This window comes from Lissotriton helveticus, chromosome 9 (genome assembly GCF_964261635.1).
Source record: "Lissotriton helveticus chromosome 9, aLisHel1.1, whole genome shotgun sequence".
NCBI lineage: Eukaryota > Metazoa > Chordata > Amphibia > Caudata > Salamandridae > Lissotriton > Lissotriton helveticus.
This window is the reverse complement of record NC_136070.1, coordinates 1,280,590,141-1,280,613,130: the sequence shown is the minus strand read 5'-3', so window position 1 is coordinate 1,280,613,130 and position 22,990 is coordinate 1,280,590,141. Positions and strand designations below refer to the sequence as shown.

At 48.9% G+C, this 22,990-nt stretch overlaps 1 protein-coding gene across 1 annotated transcript in view; it reads left to right on the top strand.

The window, feature by feature from the left end:
• Window positions 1-4,107: 4,107 nt before the first annotated feature.
• LOC144782486 (deoxyribonuclease gamma-like) overlaps window positions 4,108-22,990 on the top strand; it is a 128,835-nt gene continuing 109,952 nt past the window's right edge. Inside the window, exon 1 of the mRNA XM_078661872.1 lies at window positions 4,108-4,180. The gene's annotated coding sequence lies outside the window, so the exon portion shown is untranslated. The remainder of the gene's footprint in view (window positions 4,181-22,990) is intronic.

Genomic DNA, 22,990 nt, shown 5'->3' with positions numbered 1-22,990 from the left:
AGAACCCTTTGCCTGTAATACCCCCTGAAGCCCGACTCACCCAACAAAGGCTGACCTGGTCCTACACCCATTAATCACCCCCTAATTGCTGGTCATGAATCGAAGCAGATTTATCCACAGAAGGGAGTTGCCACATGTCATTTTGGACCAGGTAATTCCCAGTTCACGTGTTATTTCACATTCTAGGGACCAGTACTCAGAACAGCAGCCTATGCCGTCTGGAATCGCTCTTTCTGGATAGACGGTATTCTGGCATCTCAATCCAAACCACTTGTAATTAGGGGCTTAATGTTTCCTTTGATTTAAAACCATTCATTTTCTCTGCACCATTTTTGGTGAAATATAGAATTGCCTTCTCCCGAGTGCCGACCCGACGACCCATGAGTGCTGCATTTTCTGCTTTTATAACCATAGTGAGAAATACCACTTGAGCATTCAAAAGAGATTGCAAAATATTGTAATCTTGAAGAGAAATATTAAGGATCTTTTTTTAGCAGGAAGAAACTCAAAATAGACAATAAAGTAAGATGAGATGATATAGAAAACCTAAGTGTTACCTTAATTTATGGTACCATGCCCACCTTCCGGCTCAAGGAGAAGAGTAACAAGCTATTTGCCTACACTATTGTGGTTTCGAAGAGAGGTTTTCGAAACCTGCAATCAAGATCTTGAATCTGCATGAAATGCCCTAATAATTGCATTACAGATTACTTTTTCTCCCCTTAAAGAATATGGTATCTATCTATCTGTCTATCTATCTGTCTGTCTATCTATCTATCTATCTATCTATCTATCTATCTATCTATCTATCTATCTATCTATCTATCTATCTATCTATCTATCTATCCATCCATCCATCCATCCATCCATCCATCCATCCATCCATCCATCCATCCATCCATCCATCTATCTATCTATCTATCTATCTATCTATCTATCTATCTATCTATCTATCTATCTATCTATCTATCTATCTATCTATCTATCTATCTATCTATCTATCTGTCTATCTGTCCATCTGTCCATCTGTCCATCTGTCCATCTGTCCATCTGTCCATCTGTCCATCTATCCATCTATCCATCTATCCATCTATCCATCTATCCATCTGTCCATCTGTCCGTCTGTCTATCTGTCTATCTGTCTATCCGTCTATCCGTCTATCCGTCCATCTATCTATCTCCCTACCTATATGGCGTGGGAAAGTCCTCTGAATGTTTAACGATATATACCCCTCCCCAGTTGTCGTGATACCTATTGCTGATTTTTTTGTCTTAAGTGAGCACAGATCATTCAGGTGTGTCATGACACAGGCCTGTCTCACAAAAGCAGTCTTGTTGGGATTGTAGGGGCACCGAAAGTGCTATCCTCATAGTGGTGGAAGGCTACCGCCTTCACCAGGAGTTAAGCAGCACAAGGGCGGTGGTGGCAGCGTAGCGTGTAGTGATCAGCAGTAGTGAACAGGTCCTTTTAACCCTGTGTCATTGGAGTGAGGCCTACAGGCTCACTCACTTTTTTAACAGCTCAGCTGCTGTGTGCTCGACTCACCCTTGACCTACTTCAGGTAGATGTGCGGTGCTGCGCCGGAGCGTTGACTCTGCGCCAGATGTGTGTGTGCCTGGGAAGGGTACAGTACAGGGATGTTTGTATGCTGCTGCCTGCTGTACCTGTTATTGTTTTAAGAGGCGCTTTGAAATATCTGCACGTTCATGCACAAACCAAACCGCCATTGTCTGATTAAACTGCTTTGATTTGTGTATGCTGCTGTGCAGCCATGGCTCGTGCAGGGCGTTACACCGGGCGGTGACGTCAGGCAGAGGAGGGGCAGGGTGGGGGGTTGTAAAATGCGGGATATGGACGATGTCAGGTAAGTACAGAAAAAAAAAACGAATTTCGTTACCTGCGCTGCATCACATTTGGCAATGAGGTGCGGGTTACGGAATTCGTTGTTTTTTTTTTTTCGGTACTTACCTGACATTGTCCATATGTGGCATTTTACAACCCCCCACCCTGCCCCTCCTCTGCCTGACGTCACCGCCCGTTATAGCGACCTGCACGAGCCATGGCTGCTGCTCTGCTTGTCGTTGTTTGACCAGTCACTTTGAAGTATTTGCGCCTTCATGCGCAAACCGAAGGGGGAATTGTTTGACCAACCTGGCTTCATTTCTGCATTCAGCTGGATTTGTTTTTATCAGGCACTTTGTAAGTGTTTTCATCTTGATGCAAGAAGAAGGGGGGATTGCTTTACAAAACACGCTTACGTTTTGTATATTGCTGGATGGATGATTGTTTTATTCTGCACTTTGAAAGTATTTGCGCCTTCTCCTTTGCTTCACCAGCTGCAGGTAGTATAGAGTCTGTCATTGGACACTCGCTGATATGGTTTGTTTTTATCCTTCATAATGTGCTATTTATGGTGCTGTTTGCACCTGTCTATAACATGTGCACCTTAAACCTTGTAATTAGCATTGTTTACAGAAATGATAAATACAGACAGACATCTGCATCAGTGCTCTGAAGCATCCAAGCAGTTTTCATCCTCAGCCTCGTTTTTCTGCCTGTTTTTGTCCTGCTGACTAATGATGCCCTGATGGTAGAAATTTAAATTACATCCTCAGTTCATTTTAAATACTATAGAGTGGTTATTGTCATACACACCCCCTGACAGACGCAACTGTGTGCCATGCACATATTTCATGCCAGTTTATTTCTCTTGGAGCTATTAGGATACTGAGTTAACTCTCGTGTACTACTTGTGTATATTGTCAGTCGAGTCTGTGAAATTGCAGGTTTGCGATTGTCTTTAAAAGTTACAAGTTATTGCGAGCCTGTACTACCAGTAACATAGCCAGGCTGGGCTGCTACCATGTACCAGCATAGCTCTGATGATTATATGTTATATGTTATATGTTTTATGTATAAAAACTCCAATAAAAACTAGTCAAAAGAAATAAAAAACGTTACAAGTTATTTTCCATCAATGTCGTTTCTAATTCTGACCTCATGTGTCTGTTCTTCGTTCTTCAGCCATGGTCAGTTCCTGAGACCATAGGGCCGTCAGCCGTGGTCAGTTCCTGAGACCATAGGGCCGTCAGCCGTGGTCAGTTCCTGAGACCATAGGGCCGTCAGCCGTGGTCAGTTCCTGAGACCATAGGGCCGTCAGCCGTGGTCAGTTCCTGAGACCATAGGGCCGTCAGCCGTGGTCAGTTCCTGAGACCATAGGGCCGTCAGCCGTGGTCAGTTCCTGAGACCATAGGGCCGTCAGCCGTGGTCAGTTCCTGAGGCCATAGGGCCGTCAGCCGTGGTCAGTTCCTGAGACCATAGGGCCGTCAGCCGTGGTCAGTTCCTGAGACCATAGGGCCGTCAGCCGTGGTCAGTTCCTGAGGCCATAGGGCCGTCAGCCGTGGTCAGTTCCTGAGACCATAGGGCCGTCAGCCGTGGTCAGTTCCTGAGGCCATAGGGCCGTCAGCCGTGGTCAGTTCCTGAGGCCATAGGGCCGTCAGCCGTGGTCAGTTCCTGAGACCATAGGGCCGTCAGCCGTGGTCAGTTCCTGAGACCATAGGGCCGTCAGCCGTGGTCAGTTCCTGAGACCATAGGGCCGTCAGCCGTGGTCAGTTCCTGAGACCATAGGGCCGTCAGCCGTGGTCAGTTCCTGAGACCATAGGGCCGTCAGCCGTGGTCAGTTCCTGAGACCATAGGGCCGCTCCTTGTTATTGTTCTGATTTCTGTCTCAGTAAAATATTCTGCTCTCGACAATAATGTTACAAATGGCGTAGTTTATATGCTAAGAGTGTTTGTCACTTTCTTTTTAGAACTTTGAGCCTGCGAATATTGAGACATTTCATTAAATGTTGGAGGTTTCAATTCAAAATACACCTGATTTTTTGGTGGTGTGGCAAAGTGGTGAGTGGGGGTGAGGGGGAGGGGCTCCATGTACTTTGCAGGGAGGCCCCCTCGGGTTTATGCCACTGTGGTCCGTGGCTGGGCTCCGCCAACCTCTGTTTCGAGGAATCTTCAAAGAAAACCTGTTTTACTGGTCTGGGCCTCAAGTGAAGGTGGGGGGGAGGGGGCGTGCTGGCCAGGGGCGGGTGTTAACATTCCCTGTCTGCTGGGCTGGTGTTCACTGCGAGAGACGAGTGGCAGGGACAGAGAGCGGCTGCAGACAGGGGCACCGGAGCACAGGTATGGAGATGACCACCTCAGTGCAGTGGGTTCCAGGCGCTATTGTTTGCGGAACTGTGCAGTCCCACGTCTGGGTTTATGTATGAATGGAAGCCACTTGCACAGCGCACCGATGTCCGAACAGAATGCTCCGGCGCTAGACAAGTATAGCTGTATATTTCATTTATTGTTACCTGCCCGAGCTTTCTTTACTGTTTTATCTTAGTGGTGGCTGGTGAGATGTCGGCTGGTGGTCCCACCGACACCACGCACTTTCGCTGCAGCAGGCTCTCAACACGCTGAGCTACCCTGCGGCGCCTCGCGCAGCTGAACTCTTTTAAAAATGTAATCCTGAGTCAATTTGCAACTTGTATATATGTATCTCTAACTACTAGTATCTATAGCAGACTTATGTACTTACTACCATTCGTATGTGAATTTATAGTTTATCTGTATCTTTTGTGTAATTCATGTATTATGAGGTCCCTACGTAATGTAATCGATTCTCTTGTAAAGCGCTCTGACACCATCGGGTAAAGGTCGCGCTATATAAAAACAAATAAATAAATAAGTAAATGATGTCGCTCTCAGTGGGCTTAAAACGGGACCCCTCTAAACGTTGAGTTATCAGTTGAACTATGAGTGTTACCTTGTCTTAAAACACCCGAAGGATATCACCGTTTAAGTGAAACCGCTTCAGCGCCTCGTCAGGGGCATCGAAGCGCTACTTGATAAAAATATGTTTCATTTCGTAAGTTATAGCCCTGGGCCGCGCACTTTGACCCAAACATAACGTCCTGTCCTAAACCGCGGGCAGACCCCGCCCCCCCCCCCCCACCCCAAGGATGCTCAAACATTATAGGGGTCATTTTAAGACCGATGCATCATTACTGTTTTTTGCCTTGAAATGTCCCTTCCTGGTTTCACCTCTCGCTTTACTGGTGCGCACCTGCTTCTTAGCGCCCAAACACCACCTGAGAAGGTCCGCAGCACTAGGAATATCTGTGGGTTTCTGGCATCTCAGGGCCCCTCTTTAATTTGGGGTGGGGGGAGGAAGGGCGCCAGACAGGGGAGGGTGGCCACTTCCTCTCACATTGCGCCACAGCAGCGGGGCTGGCATTAGCCGTGTGTCTGGTTTCGCAGCGCTTCGGGGTTTCCTGCCTGGGAACGCACACGGGCTCGTTCTCTTGGTACTAAAGATTTAATGAGAACCCCGAGGTCCTAGAGCTTCCGGCGCTCATGGTTACCAGAGAGATCTCCGCGGGGGTGAGGGGGGGCTCAGAGCAGCGAGTTAATCATCGCCCAGACCGACCCTCTGATGCGCGTCCACGGACCGGGCTCTGCTCCACGCTCGGAGATAGCGCCTAGAATGTGATCCGGCATCCGTAGCGCGCTTTGTCGCAGCAGGGCGGGCATGCAATGCACTAAGATTTACAAGCCCCTTGCGCCCCTTTCACGCCGCCGTTGCGTCTCTTTTGGGACGCAGCGGCGGCGCAAAAGATGCAAGGGGCGCGGGGTACTTACAACGTGACGCATCTGGGAGATGTGTCTGTCTTAAGACAAACTTAAGACAAAATCCTAACTTCTGTGAATACCAAAAGTAGTAACTTTAGGATTTTGTCTTAAGTTAGTTCTGTGAATCGGCCCCAGAGAGATAAGAGACAGGAGTGGAACAGAGAGAGCATTCCGTTCTCCAGGGGTCCCCTGGATGGTGGGGGCTGTGGACAATATTGATCTGTTTCCTGCCAGAGGACCCCCCCTCTCCCCCCCCCCCCCCCCCTGCCTGCAGCTGTTTGTCCACAGCTCACCTGGGGGACTGCCTGGCCTCCGTCCATCCTCCAGCAGACAGGAACACACCCAGGAATGCGCGAGCCTGGAGGTCACTGCAGATAGCGCCTTGTCCATGCTTGTCCATGCAGGTATTAACGAGGCGCTGCGGCGCATAAGACTCAAGAGAGGTCAGAGCCGGATTTAACTGAAACCAGGGGCGTTTAACTGGACAGCATGAGTGGGCGCACTCAACTGGCCCAACGAATAGAGAAGCCACAAAAAAAGGGAGCAAAATAGCCAGACCTAAGGATGGGGCTTGAATGGAGGCTAGAAACTTACGAAGCGAAGCGGGAGCCACAGTGAAATCCAGAGTGTGACCACCAGGTGGATTGGGCCGGTTCAAGGTTTTTGGGGCCCGGGGCGAGATATGTTTTGGGGACCCTGCTCCGAAATATTTGTAATTTACCACCAAGGTCAGCCTTTTTAGCCCTTCACGCGGCACCGTCAGCAGGAAGCGGTTAACTCGCTGAGCCATTCTGCCTGTTTACTTCAGTGGAGTGATGAGGTGATGATCGCTTTCCAAGCAAAGACAGCGCCGAAGATGACGAGGGAAGGGAGGACCCGGCATAGAAATGATGAGGTCTTAATGTACCCTGCTGGGGGGGGGGTAACATGGGGGGAGGGAAATATCGAGAGAAAGAGAAGCTTTCTAATGTGAAATACGAACGAGGGCCGATAAGATTATACACATATCATACATTGAAAGCTCGTGACGTCAGGTGAAGGGCGGAGGCTTCATTCACAGACAGCTCTTATTATAGAAGACACACAGATAGAGAAACACCAACGAGCCTCCTTAGAGGAGGAAATACATGACAAGGAGAGAAGCGTAAACTAAAATGATGGAGAAAAGGAGAGGCAGGGAAGTAAAGGGGTGAAAGGAGATATATAGGAGTCAAAGCAGAAATAAAGGATATTTACAGCGCTTGCAAAGTCTAGAATTGAGACACAAAGTGCTAAAAGAATTTTATTCTGAGCATTTCATATAGTAAAGGTATATGCAGGGCTTTAAGTGGAATGAAAAAACAAGGGGTCTCTCAAAGGGGCGTGGCCAATGTAATGAAGGGCTTGGCTTAAAAATACCCAAGCTAAAAATCTGTGCTCCAAGGGCAGCTACCACACTATGGTTGGGGGCCCACGGAGGAAGTATCAGGGTCCGCCCAGCCCAGCAAGCTCCCCTCCTCCAGTGGGAGTTGGCATTGCACCTGCGGGCGGAAGCAATCTTTTAATCTGTTTCCCAGCCCGGTTCAGCGCAGATGAAAAGCATTTTTCATGCTCCCGCCGTCTGGGAGAGGACCTAGGGGCAGATTTACAATAACTGGCGCACCCCTGCATATCAGCAGGGATGCGCCAGTTATTTTGCGTCACGGCAAAAACCTCTTGTGACATCATGGATGCGCCGCATTTACAATGCAGCGCACCATGGCGTAAGAATAGACAGATGCGTGACGCATCTGATGTCGCAAGTGCGACGCAACTCCAGCACTGCTCGGGGGCACCCTGTACTAGCTGTGCTGCGTCACTCCTTACAACTGCTACAAGCAGGCGCAGTGTTTTGACGCAGCGGCGTCGGAAAAGTGACTGAGGGACCAGAGCAAGTCATGAACTTGTATAGTTCTGTATGTTGCTCCAAAGTGACCTAGGGGTCAGAAGTTTGGGGTTTTGCACAGCAACTCCAGGTGGAGGAGAACAAATACTTCAGGAAAGTCCTCCAAATCCCAAAAAGTACCCCAGCCTCGATCGTCCACGAGTAACTGGGAAGGCCCTATGTCGAAGACCTGGTCAAGGTCAGACCCCTTATAGCCTGGCTTAATATCTGGACGAATGTAGAGGCTGACCTTAGCAGACAAATCATTAGTGGCTGTCGGGGTAGGGACAAGGGAATGAGAATCCCATGGCTAATGTACGTTAAGAATTCTTTGGAAAAAATTGGCTGTGTGGACCTCTTCACAAATCCAGCAGAGATTATCCCTCAAAACAAATCCAGAGTAAAGAGATTATTCCTGGAGAAGGCAGCCTCGCGCAGGGCAGCACAGGAAGGAGGCAAATCCACAGTCCGCGCGTATAGCCTGGTTCAAACAGGGGAGAGCATGGAACCCTATCTCACTCTCATGCCTAATGCACAGGACAGATTTTTAATTACCCGTTTTAGGCTCAACCTTTTACACCACATACTGGCTGATCCCCCAGGTTTTACTCCAACTGTTGAGCAGAAGGGCGCCTGCGGCTGCGACAATCTGTCTCCGCAGGACACCCTTCATTTTGTATTATTATGCAGATTTTATGTACTTCCAAGACGTAGATTTTTAGTAGGTATTTTAAAGCAGGCCAAGTTTCGACAAGCTAAGGTTGCTCTCCTGTTCTTGCAAAAGGCAAATGACCCCCTCACGTTGACCTGTGTGATGAATTTTATTAGGGCTGCCTTAAGGCTCCGGAATACAAGAGGGCAGTGCTGATTGATTGCTTTGTGTTTTTCCTTCTTATGTTAACCCCTTCGATGCTCATGACGGAACGGTTCCGTCATGAGCGTCGGTTGGCCTGTGCTCATGACGGAACCGTTCCGTCATGAGCCGGTTGGCTCATTAGAACCTTCAGCACAGCGCGAGAATTCACGCCGCGCTGAAGGTGTTAACCCCTCTTCTTCGCACCTGAATTGGTAAATGTCACATGAAGTTTATGAAGTGTATTTTCTTATGACTTTTTAATTGTATAAAGTGTACTTTTATGGTGTTATTCAAATACCGAATAAAGGACTATGATGATGATGAGACTGAGTGAAATCGTGTAGATTTCACTCTGCCACTTTTCCGAGGCGTTCCTGCGCCGAAACGCCCACATGAAACCTGACGCAGGTTTCATGTGGCGCAGGGCTTTAGAACGTGACGCATCTGCCTAGATGCATCACATTGTAAATACCCCACTGCATGGCACTGGATTTGCGCTGTCGCTGCATCACAGAAGTGACATAACGGCGTCGTAAAAGTGGCGTATGGGGCTTGTAAATCTGCCCCTATGTGTTATGAAAATGCCCCTGCCAAGCGAGAGCAAACACACGTTTTCCTGCCCACGCCAGTGCGGGCAGGCGAACCTCTATATCCCAAGAAAAGGCACCCAGGACCTAGCATATGACCTGGCCCTGGGGGATGGGGTCCCCAGGGACATTAATGGCTCAGGGAAGAGATCCACGCAGACCCCCTCCCCTTTGTAGTTATGGACAGGCCCCTGGGAATTGGGTCACCAGGGCTAAAATCAGCCTGAGGAGGGGGGCCGCGTGACCCCTCTCCCAATTCTATATACGGCCGGGCCCCAGGGATGGGGTTCCTGGTGCCAAAATCAGCCCAGGGATGGGGGCTACTTGCACCCCCCCTGTTTTGATTAAGGCAGGCCCCGGGGGATGGGGTCTCCGGGGCCGACAGCAGCCTAGGGAGGGGGTCACACACATCCTCTCCTCCTAAATATATCAATGGTCTCCCCCCTCGGTTCCTGGCCCACCTGTAGTGTATGATAGAAACTTGCATTGCGTCCACCGTTAGTATGGCGGCTGCGATGTGGATACAAACTTTTGGAAGTCCGTCAGTTACTGTCACACTTATGAACCTGCCAATCAGGATGAGGTTCCCACATTTAAATCAACTCTGACCACTGTGCGCTCTATATATGTTGAAAACATTTAGGGAGGCGACTCTTCACCGAAACACGTCTACATTTGCATTGAATAAACCCACATATGTATATGGTAACCCAGTGAGTGCTGCGTTTCTTTTGGAGGGTAAATATATATATATATATGTATCATCAAGAACAATAAGCGTAAACAAGGAGGCGGCACACCAGTAGCATCCACAGTGGGTTTATTGCACAAAAGTACAACGCGTTTGGGCCAGCCGGCCTTCGTCAAGTTCAAAGGTCAATGCTCCGTGCACCGTTAAAGTATACATGCCGTCATCATGGACATAGAAAACATCCGACATTTACAATAAATGTAAAAGCAAATTATCGTGGCTAAATTTAGAATATCTAACAATTATAAGCTGACTGTATTGCGTAAATAAACTGTTATACATTTTCAATTCATATATAGAATATAATCTGTCTGTTGTCGGCACTGCAGTGCAGTGAATAGCGTAATCAATCAATTATTAGACGAAGGCCAGCTGGCCGAAACGCACTGTTCTTTTGTGCAATAAACCCACTGTGGATGCTACTGGTGTGCCGCCTCCTGTTCTTGATGATTCGTGGATTGTTTGCCACCACGGCAGGCACCAGTGACGAAGGGCAGGCGGGCGGCATCTTGGGCAAACCAAGTCCCAGTCCCAGTCAACGAGGTTGACACTATATCACACGCTCTTAGCACAATGGGTAAAGCAGTACATGCTTCCAATTTGCGAATGCGACAGTTACGATCAATATGTTTATTATATTATACGCCGGATCGGATAGCAAAATGGTCACCTAACAATCAGGCCAGTGTCCGGGCAAAATGCCCAAGATGCGGTCTTTTTGCGGCGGAAATAAAACATATGTTCGTTACATGTCCAGAACTCTCTATATTCCGGCAGAAGGTGGCCAAATTCTATCTCAAAAGTTTGGGGCTGAAGTACCCTTAACCAACATGTAAATAATGATGGGAAGAAGGAACTCGGGATCTGATACCGAATATTTATTAACTATTTTGCTGGTCTCTGCAAGACTGACAGTAGCCTGGGTCTGGATCTCACCAAACTCTCCTACGGCAATGGATTGGTGGACATGAGTTAGACAAATATATGATATGGAGCAAGCGCTAGCTAAATCAAAGGGAGTTTGCTCTATACGTAAATGTAATATAATTTGGGGATCATTGTTCTAAACTCTAACCAATGATATATGAAATGTACTCGGTTCTCTCTTCTTTTTTCACCTCTTTTTACAAGTAAAATTATTTAATTTTATATTGTAATCACTTCTCAGAGATGTCTATGTGCTGATTATGATGATTCAGTTTATTTTTATTCTTTTCTTTCTTCTCTCTTGGTTTGACAAATAATTAAAAAAAATATATAAGAGAATCACATCAACTATTTCGTATATGTTGCAACCATCAATTCCTAAATTATGTAATAATGTTGCCTACTTTCCGGTTGCAGAACATCTCTCGCCCCCAATGGCCAATAAATTGGAATCTAACCGGTTTTTTCCAGTGTTTTCAGGAAAGAACGAGGTTCCCCTTCTCAGATAAGAAAGCAGGAGGTTGAGACACGTTGCTTCCAGGCCTGCTTGACTGTCAGCATAGTTATAATTCCACTGATCGTAAAGTACATTGTTCAAATCCTAAAGGTATACAAAATACCATTAACTCTGACATGCAACTGTTGATTACCTGAAATACTCTTGTCTCAATGAGCGGCACTGCGTTAAACGTTTCTGTGACATTCTCCGCAGATTGAACGTGTGATCTCCTGCAGGAGCGCTAATATGATCGCATCGATCAAGGGCCAGTGTGAGACGCTGAAGAGCGTGCAGAGATCACGCCACACCTTCCTGCACAAAAACAGTCCTCGGAGGCGTTTTCCTCTGTTTACGTCTGTTGCAGAACGCAGCACATGTAGAAAGAGGAAAAAATTAGGAAAAATAAAGACATTTCTCCTCATTACGCCTCCCTTGGGTAGGCGTAGCATTCCGACACATTCCCAGGTCCACCAGTGATGTTAAATCTGGGAATGCTTCAGAATCCATAGGTGGGTGCATGGGAACGCCCACGCTCCACCAATGGGACGCCAGAATCTGTTGAACTGCTTGAGCCTGTCCGCTAGATTGATGAATCCTGCTTTCGTGCGGGTCATACCACCACAACAGCCCTCTGGGCAGTGACTGAGGATCGCACGATGCTCCTTCATAGCGGTCGTTCTGCGGCACGGGTCCTTTTGGATCCGTCTTCCGCCTTGGACACCGTATCTCACTCTACACTGATCACTAGCCCAGTGGATGGCTCTTTTCTGGCGGGCAGAATCCAAACAATCTCTCCACGATCCTATCATTCAGACACCCTTGTTGTCACCTCGGGATACCCCAAGGCACATCTTTGAGCCCCACATTGTTCAACCTCTACATCAAACCTCTGATTTCCATCATTCGGTCATTCGGCATTGACGCTACATCCTATGAAGCGACAAGAAATCTATTTCTCTGTTTCAGGGAACGCGTCTACCACAGCAGCCTCGTTTCATCAATTATATTGTATTGTATTGTATTTATATAGCGCACTTCTACCTGGAGGCCTCGTAGCGCTGTATTCATACCGCTGTGGAACCCATCCTGGCTTTCCCTGTGAGGAGTCCACTCCTGGGCACCCCCAAGGTGAAGCCAGGCATCCTAGCGCTGCTGGGGCCATTGTGGAGATGAAGCAAGCCATTGCCCAGAGTCACAGAGTGGGACCCATGATTAGACTAGACACCGAGGCGAGAATGATCAGGTCCGGGGAAATTGAGTCCAAGAGCCGCCGATGCAGGAATTGAACCCTGGTCCCGGGCCAGACCTCTGCATCAGGGTTTGCCGCTCTAACCATTGACGGGGCCAGGGGCACGTCACTATGCCAAAATTCTGTCCTATACGTCTAAGGACCTCGTCGCCCTCCAAGGCCCCTGGCCTCTCCCGGATTCCGTCCTTAGACTCGTCTCTGCACTAGGCCTTGCCCCTACCCTCCCCACACCTCCGCTTCCCCCGCTACGCACCCCCCTGTCACCCTGCCCCCCCCTCGCCGATCCCTGCCCCACGACCCCAGCACTATCTGTCATCCTACTTAATACCAGGTCAGCGGTCAAGCACCAACACGAGTTGTACGTCCTACTGGACTCTGAGAAACCGGACTTACTGCTCCTGACCGAAACCTGGTACTGCGACTCCTCCCTCCCCGCTCTCCTGGCTACCCTTCCGCCTTCCTACGTGGCCCTACGTGCCGACCGCCCGGCGGGCAGGGCTGGCGGTGGGGTCGCCTTAATCGCCAGGTCCGATTTGCATTTTCTTTCACTTCCTTTTCCCCCTATGCTCCCTGCTGACTTCTTAGTAGTCCGCTCCCTCTTATCCTCCCCTCCCATCACTTGCCTTCTTGTGTACCGCCCTCCTCAGCCCTCACCTTCATTTTTACCAGCTTTTCAAGACCTACTGGCCAATCTGGTGGTCAATTATGCCTCGGTTTTGGTGCTGGGGGATTTCAATTATTGGCCCTCAGACCCACACGAGTGCTCGGCCTCAAAAGAATTTACAGAATCCTTACTATCTTTCAACTTCGTCTCACATATAACTGACCCCACTCACTCTCACGGGCACACACTCGACCAGGTCTGGTCTCTCAACCTTCCATTGGCCTCGGTGGCTGTCTCTCCATGCCCCTGGTCCGACCATGCCCTCATCTCCTTCTCCATCCTCCACAACCCAATTTCCAGAACCCCGCGTGCCAAAAACACCTGGGCGCGGAACTGGAACAGGCTGGATCTCCCCTCCTTGACCTCCCTGCTCCGTAATTCCATTCCCTCCTTCTCTGGCCTATCATCTGCCTCTCAAGCCAAGGCCATAAACACCTGGCTGGCGGGAGGTTGCGACTCAGTGGCTCCCCTACGTCGCATTTCCATCCGTCGACTCAAGGACTCTAATAGATGGTTCAATGACCACCTAAAAGAACTCAAACTGAGCACCCGACGGGCGGAGAGGCAGTGGAGGAAAGATTATAGCCTTTCATCTAAAACCCACTTCCTGGCATCACTGGCTAAATATAAATCAGCAATCCTGGCTGCAAAAACCGACCACTTTTCCACGAAAATAACGTCTGCCGATAACAAACCCAGGGTAATCTTTGGCATCGTGAATGACCTGGCATTCTCTGACCGTACTTCGTCCCAAATCCCTCCCTCCCAGCCCCTCTGTGATCAACTCAATCACTACTTCTTGGACAAAATCACTACTATCAAGGCTAATATCCCATTACCCTCGTCTGCCTTTGTTGATCCCTCCCCCCCCACTGTCCTAAACCCTCTCACCCTCATCCCTCCCCTCACTCAGGAATCTTTCTTGGCAATACTCCCCAAAGTTAAGTCGGGGTCTCCGGCGGACGTCTGCCCCGCACGCATCTTACAGCAAATATACTCTAGCTGCCCTGATCCCCCTATCGCCTTTCTCAATAGCTCCTTGGCTCAGGGTGTCGTGACCCCTGCACTCAAGGCCGCCACCATAGTGCCTCTGCTGAAGAAACCCGGCGCGGACCCGTCCATTTCAGCTAACTTTCGCCCCATCTCCCTGCTGCCCTTCCTGGGCAAGGTGATGGAACGCCATGTCACCGCGGTACTGAGCGCTCACACCGAGGCGAATGGGGGGCTGGCCTCTCGCCAGGCAGGATTCCGCCCCAGGCATTCAACCGAATCGGTCGTAGTTTCAGTCCTAGACAACCTCAGAAAGGGTATGGATGACAACAACCACCAGGCACTGGTCCTCCTTGATCTCTCCGCCGCCTTTGACACGGTGGACCATACCATCCTACTTGCCCGTGTCAAGGCGGCTGGTATCGGGGGATCAGCTCTGGTCTGGCTCTCCTCCTTTCTGAGGGACCGCACCCAGGCGGTCCGACTGGGCGATTTCACCTCCACCCCTCTCCCTGTCACCTGCGGTGTTCCCCAGGGTTCCTCTCTCTCTCCCTTACTCTTTAATCTCTATATCTTTCCTCTTATCTATGCACTCCAGCAGCTGGAGGTCACTGTTTACAATTATGCGGATGACCTCCAGCTCATCTTTGATCTGTCCCCCTCTCCTCTCTCGGTCTCTAATTTTCAGTCGACTATGACATTTATCAGGGACTGGATGAACCACAACCATCTTAAACTGAACCCCGACAAGACCGAGCTGGTTCTCACTGGTGGTTCATCCAGCCCCTGGAATTCTCTTTTCTGGCCCCCTTCTCTTGGCCCGGCACCATCCCCCTCCACTGTGGTCAAGACACTGGGTGTTAAAATGAATAATCAGCTCACTCTTCACTCACAAATTAGTTCCGTGGTTTCCTCCTGTTTCCTCACTCTCCGAACTATCCGCTCTGTCTCCCGCTTCTTCTCTCCCCAGGCACTTAAGATCATCATAGCCGCCCTGGTAATCTCACGATTGGACTACGCCAACGCCCTCTACCATGGCATTCCAGCGTACAGCCTGCGTAGACTCCAAACCATCCAGAACCAGGCGGCCAGGCTGATATACGGCCTTCCACGCTATCACCACTCCACCCCCCTTCTAAAAGAGCTTCACTGGCTCCCCGTGAAACAACGCTCCCTTTTTAAGATAGGATGCATGGTTTTTCAGGCCCGCCAGGGCACTGCCCCCGCTTTCATCGCCTCACTAATTAAACCCTATGTCCCCGCTAGAAATCTTCGGTCTTCCTCCAAGTCCCTTCTCCAGATCCCCCGCTTCTCACGCAAAAAATGGGGCGGTTCCAACTTCTCAACTCTGGCTCCTACCTTCTGGAACTCACTTCCAGACAATCTCCGTTCTGCAACTCAGTATCTCTCTTTCCGTAGAGACCTGAAAACGCTCCTCTTCAGCCAGGCTTTCCCCACCTAATACTTATTCCACCCTTCCATGGTCTTTCTCCCTCAGTTCTGAACCTCCAGCGCCAAGAAACCGCAAGGTGTACGCCGCGCTCTACAAGTGTTTTAAATTAGAAATTAGAATTGAGCCACGCTTCTCCACTGTGTGCACGCGGTGTCTGGCTGAATGTCCTCGGGCTTAGTGGGTGAAGCTCCAAAGCCTTGTGTTCAGTAAGAGATCGATAGACCGGTCCCGAGCTGGAGGCCACCAGAGCCTACTCCTGCCGCCGTGCCTGCTCAACCGGCCAAGAAGCTTGGATTTGTGGTAGACCACCAGCTTCTTCTCAATAAGGAAATCAGAGCGGTGGCTGCCAAACGATCCGCGATGCGAGCGATGTTGAACAATCTGCGTCCCCTTCTGCCCGAGCTTCTGGCCAGAACCTCGGCAGCTCATGCACTCATCACTCCCAGACTCGACTACGGCAACGCTCTCTACCTGGGGAACCAGAATACTGAACCCGCCAGATCCAAGAGTGGCAGAATTCTGCTGCCAGAGTGGCTTAAGCTCCTCCTACTGCAGCTGTCTCAGACAAGCTTACACATCTTCACTGGGTACCAGTCAAGAACAGAACCATGTATAGGTCTCTCGGCCTTGTGCACTATGCCACCTCAGGGCTCGAGTCGGGGTACCACGCGGGTGGACGGCGTCCCCCCACTTATTTTACCGGGAGCTCGATAACTATAAACTGCAACTGAGTGTAAGCCACCTTTCGTGACGTCACTTCCTGTCGTGAGCTCAGCGTTCCCCCACTTCTTTTTTTTAGGACTTGAGCCCTGCGCCGTCCACAGGAAAGGGCCTCGCTGTCTTCAATCAACGTCCAGTTTTATGCACCGAGTCACTCCTTGGCTTTGCGTCTCAGAAAAGGACGTCATTTAGGAGTCACCAAGGGTCGCAGCTGTGACCCGTGACTTGCCCCTGCTACCTCTGGGCCTGCCTTTGCGACCCCTGGCGTCAGATGTGCTAGAGGCAGTGAGAGCCACATACATTCAACAGGGGGCCCTTGTGAGTCTGGGTTACTTTGAGCAGCAGCGGGTATTGAGACAGACTCTTTATGAGAATAAATGCGATCAGGAGTGGAACTCTCGGCCATCGTGAAACAAAGGGGTTCCACGTGAAACTTGGCAATGACGCCATCATTCCTGCTGGGCTCTCGACTCTGAGGGGCATCTCAGCTGAGTGTGCAGTCCAGGAAGGCAAGAAAAACAATCTCATGGTGGAACGCAACCAGTTTGTAATATAGTTCACTTATTTTCCTAGTGGAGAGCGTCCAGGTAAAAAGGAATCTCTGTGTTTTTGGCTGTCAGTGAGGACGACAGGGGAGAGAAAAAAAATCAAAGTATGAGAAAGAGGAGAGAAAGAAGAAATTGAGAGACAGAATGAGAGAGAGTGAAGAAGGGGAAGATGACCAGGAGAGGCAGAAAGAAGACAGGAGGAGGACACTGCAGAGGTGCAGATCAATGACAGGAAGACAAAGACAGGTGTCTGTGTGTGTGCATAAGTGCAAGAGAGACACTAAAGAGACAGCTGACTAAGAGAATACAACTGTGATAGCAACAGCCAGCAAGACCTGAAGAGGAGACCGAGAGAGGTGAGGGAAAGACACAGGTTGAAACAACAGATGATCAAAAGACAGTAGGAGCGACAGAAAGAGAGGGTGAGAGACAGGTGCGAGAAGGAGGTGATGGAGACGGATTTACGAGAGAGGCAGCAAAGGAAAAGATGACAGGCTGTTCATAAAGAGACAGTTCAAAGCGCTAGAAAAGGTGGAGACAAGAGGGGATAAGGAGGCAGACTGGTGTGAGAGATAACTCGGAGAAAGAGTGGAGGGAGGTGAAAGAGGTGATCTAATTAAACAAATAAGGACAAGCATTTACAATGCAACGGTTTCGCCTTTGGAAAAGTTAGAGCTATTGGCATTGTAAATGACAACATTTGTGTTTATGTGTTGGTTTTGAAAACAGATAAATAAATGGCATTGTCATTTACATTGCCATTAGCTTAATCTCTCGCAAATGTGAGACCTATTGTACCCTACGGACGAGCTCAGCAGACAGCAATTACTACCACACACACACACACCCAGAGCCACACACACACACCCAGAGCCAGCCACACATACACACCCAGAGCCACACACACACACCCAGAGCCACGCACACACACCCAGAGCCACACACACACACCCAGAGCCACACACACACACCCAGAGACACACACCCACCCAGAGCCACACACACACACCCAGAGCCACACACACACACCCCCACCCAGAGCCACACACACACACACACCCAGAGCCACACACACCCACCCAGAGCCACACACACACTCAGGAGAGCAAGCACAGCGAGGGGGCAGGGAAGCAAGCACAGCGAGGGGGCAGGGAACTAAAAGTAAAATACTAAAAATTAAATATTCCATGTCGCAATTAAAGTTACCATCACCCAGTCACTGGTTAATGACTGTAAAAACATCATCATCACCTATGTACCGAAGGGAAGAGTAAAGAACCTCAGGATGCCCTTCAGTGTAAAAGTCTTCATTGGCATAGGGTGCAGGTGGGCCTTACTTGTGTTTGAGCCTGCATGCTCTAAAGCAACTATGCCCAGATGTTGGAGTCCCTCCTCGGGGGACTCGGTACCAACTATGCCCAGGTGGAGCCCTTGTGGGCTTTAAATCAGAAATGCCCCTGGGAGCCTCTCAGGCTCTCACTCAATTATGCCCCTTGAGCCTCTCGTGGGCTCTCGCAACAAATGTGGGCCAGGAGCCTCTTGGGCTCGGTAATAAAAATGCCCCCCGGGACCCTCGTGGGTCCGGCACAAATGCTTCCGCTCATTGGAGTCACGCTCGCGCTAGAGTCCCCCGCCTGGGGACCCGAAGAAACAACTGCGGCGCTGAGCCTCTCGGGGCTCTAGAAACAAGAATGCCCCGCTACCGTTGGAGTGGCCCGCTATCAAGTGGGGCTGCTCAGGGTGAAGGCATCGGCGGAGTGCCACTTCACTCCCTTTCCCCCCCAGCCGGCTTCGACTCACCGGCTTCCGTGGGGGGGGAATCCTCTCTCCTTGCTCCGGTCCCGCTCCGATCGGGTCACTCTGCTGCCGGCATGCAGGACTCTCTGGCTGCTGGTCTGCTTCCTTCGCCGGCCTCTCGCTGGGGGAGCCTCGGGGAGAGACGCTGGCTACACTCCGGTGGTGGAGGAGCGCGGGGTAGGCTCCCGTGGACTTCCTGCCTTTCTCTCGGCCAATAGCTTCCTCCCAGCCGGGGGAAGCGGAAATGGAGCCTGCGAGGCTCTTCACTCTGTCCCAGCCGGCCCCGCCCACCGTCAGGGCAGGGCCGGCCGGGATTCCCCCCCCCACGGAAGCCGGTGAGTCATCCTTCGTGGCAAGACGGGCAATCGCAGCACACATTTTTGCACTTACCTGATGACAAAAGATCAGCGAGAAGGCATCGGACTAGGAGGGGGGTGGAAGGAACGGGGAGAAATGCCGCGGCTGCGTGATCAGCGAGAAGGCATCGGACTGGGAGGGGGGTGGTAGGAACGGGGAGAAATGCCGCGGCTGCGTGTCCTCGGCTCTGGCAGGGCAGGGAGAGGCTGCAGGAGGTTCCTGACGAGAAAGGAGCATTACGTGAACCCACCCGCTCGCCCTAGCTCCTAGAAAAAAATGGCGGCCGCAAAAATCCTTCGAAAAAAAAAAATAAGACAACACCCACCGCCGCAATGAAGGCAACAAAGGGGCGGAGAGGGAAAAAATCGCCGGAACGCCCACGAATCGCCTCGGACAATGACGGACGCCTCTCTCTTCCAATGGCTAGCCTCCATTTATGGAGCTAGCCAATGGAAAAGAGAGGCGGGACAAAGCCACATACTATTCTCAAAACATTTCGCCTGCGCGAAGGCTGCTGCGCAGAGGATCACCAGGCGAAACCTAAAAAAGGTGAGATAGATGAGAAAGCAATGATAAATAGACAGGTGAGAAAGAAACAGCAACTGCTGTGATGTGGGGGAGAAGTAGGGAGGTGATATAGAGACAAAGGCAGGGGAGAAAGGGCCGGATGAGGGAGTGGGGGAGAGGTAGGAGACAGGTCATAGAGGATATAAAGAGGCAGTCAAGAAAGGTCATATGATGTCACTTCCTGTGATGTCATTGCAGACAAGGGGATACCAAAGGGTATGATGGACGGAGCGCTTGAGCAAATCAAACACTCACCCCCAGTCAACTGATCTGGGTTTAATCCATCACCATTCTTTAGCTCACTCTGCCACCCTAGTTCAGACATGGCCATATGCAAATCAGTCTGACCCTGTGCCTCATGGGAACAGTCCAGTCCGACCTGCCAAGCCATGTCTTCCCTGGACCTGAAACAAGCATCCTGGGACCGGTTTCGGACTCATAATCCTCATCAGCCAGGCTATCTTGAATCCAGTGGTACAGTGAGCAAGGGACTCACATCTGGGCATACCCTGCCAATTTAGGACGAGCAAAGCAATACCAAAGGGGATAATGGATGGATTGCTTGAGCAAATCAAACACTCACCCCCAGTCAACTGAACTGGGTTTAATCCATCACCGTTCTTTAGCTCACTCCACCACCCCAGTTCAGACACGGCCATTGCAGACAAGGGGCATGCGATGTCACTTCTGCTACCTCTGTCATTTTGATGAATCTCAGGGCCTCCTTCCGATTCTGTTTACCAGGAGGAGTCATCTGGATGGTCCTTCTGTCTGGTTCCTGGTCAACAAACTCTGGGATTCAATGCCTTTTCATCTTTGGAACACCTCTGGTCTGCGAGCCTCTCTTCTGGTTTCTCCAGTTTGTGATTCTATCTCACAGCGCCGCCTGGGGACGCAGCTGTACTTTGTAAATACCTTGCATAGACACACACAGACATAGCTGGCGCCTGTATGTCCTGCTCCCAGACTGAGGACTTCCTGCCCCTGAGGGCAGTGCCAGTCTCACGCTCAGGGTATTGTCTTTGGCAACAGAGCCCCAGTGAGGCTCAGCAGCACTGGGACATTGTGTACTCGCCCCCAGACACTGCACTCAATGAGACAGCCGAGACTCTGCAAGGCTGTGCGTGGGCTGGGCTCTCTCACCAAGCACAGTCACTTCATGTATACCCCCAGGCCTTCCACGGTTACCAGAGCTTTATCCCCTCTCCAGTAGGAACAAGCCTTTGCAATTCAATAGGTCTCGCATTCGCGAGAGTTTAAGCTATTGGCATTGTAAAAGACAATGCCTTTTATTTATCTGTTTTGAAAATTAACAAATATATAAAAGGCATTGTCGTTTACAATGCCAATAGTTCAAACTCTTGTAAATGTGAGACTTATCTCATTTAAAAGAAGCGGCTGCCCTTGTCCCGGGCTACTTCGAAAGTGAAACCATGCACTGCGCGCTGAATGTTGCAGGAACCATGTTGTGCCTGCAGTAGGAGAAAATAGTGCTTACAGACTAAATAAGACATCAAGTGTAACAACAGAAGTAAAAGGGCGAGTCCTCATTGGAGGTTACAAATGATGACAAGGCAGTACTTGGAAGGGACTAACAAGCTTATTAACAGATCAGAAGCCAGCATTTACAAAGCATAATGACGCAAACCAATGACAAACATGGGTGGAGAGTGGGCGGGGCTTCAAGTCTATACTCCAATACGGCATGCCTAGCGGAGCAGCGCAAGTGCTGCCCAGGCGGAGCGTAAAAAGGACCTCATTGTAGGAGTGCACCTGAATTTGTAGAAACAAAAAGAGAGTTTTTCACATCAACCTACAAAAATATCGAAGCCCCAGAACGAACCTTGCCCGAGTTCAGAAGGGGAATACTTAATAAAGATGCCTTACATTGTGTTTTATCTGGTTACATTTGCTGTGCATTTAAAGACAGAGGTGAAATGTCAGAGTATGGTTTTTTTTTTTAAGTTTGAGTTTATTAAAAATTAAAGAGGCAAAGACAGAAAGTGAAAAAACAATCAAAGATTACAATCAATTGAAGGTCAACTCATGTAATAAGACTAAAATAAACGTAAAAAAAGCAGAAGAAACAATTGAAGATAAAAAATATGCAATATAGAAAGAGGCAATGGAAAAAAAAAAAAACATAATAATTGAAGGCAAATAAAAATATACAGTCATGAACAATATTAAATAGCAAAATCAATGGTGAAGTCATTGAAAGAAAATCATGGTGGTTTACGAACTTCAACTTCAACAGTTTCAGAATGGGGATATTGAGGGGAGGATGCAACTGAGGACAGATAGTTGGTCAATGGGAGCCACAGGAGGTCTCGTTTGACTGCAAGGGTAATGGGAGTAACAAAATTGGTGTCCAACCTGTGATTGAAACAAACCACATTAATGTCAGAGTATGTTGCCTAACAAAATGCTACTTCTTCATTTAACATGGCGAGCAGTGTTTACTTTTCATTCTCTGACTACAAACTGAGAGACATTTGCAAAGAAGACTGTGCAGTCCTGCTGGAGCGCAGGGAGTGTGAAAGGAAAGGCTTAGGGTGAAATTTCCTTCTAACACAACAACATTTAAATATCTTTAAATGGACTGCACAAATATTTCAAAACATAACAGCAGTTAAGAAAGTTCAAACGAAGCACATTTTTGCAATTCAGAAGTTTGATTGAAGCAAACATTTTTCATAGGATTAAAATAAACCAAGACATGTTACTCTGGAATGTGCAAGTAATAATTAATCTCCGGCTTGCACATGTTGGTCATGCTGTATTAAGTTTTTTTTTTTTTTTTTTTTTAAAGTTCAGAAACAATTTTATTAATCAAAAGAAAGGTGTCAATATAAAATACAAAAGCAATACAAGGAAGAAGTAATAACGGTTAAACAAAGTAATACATCAATGGTAGTGAATAAAATTAAGTAAAACATCATAAAAACGAAGCAAAGTCAAAAAGAAAAAAAAAGAAAAAATGGCGAGATACAATTGAAAAATGAAGAGATAGGGAACGTTAGGGTCGATTAAGGGGGTTTCGAAACTTCTTGTTGAGCAGGTTGTAAGCAAAATGAACGTTTAGCACAGACATCGAGATATAACATAACAGGAAGCCATAAATCTATACGTTTTGTCGCCATATGAATAGGAAAGACAAAAGCAGTGTCCAGTCTGTGATTGTGACAAACATTGTACCACCATGCTCTAAAAGAAATATTAGAAAAGTTTTTCCAATTAACTGTAATCTGTTGAAATGCAACCGCTAGTAGTAAGTGAACAATTTGAACATTAAGTGCACTGTCCTCCCAACAGGGAGAAAGGCTACCCAGAAAAATAGGAGTGAAAGAAAAAGGAACTTGAGTGTTGAAAATTACATAGATTTGGGACCAGACTTGTTTCCAAAAATCATGAACCGTATTACATAAAAAAAGCATATGAAACAGAG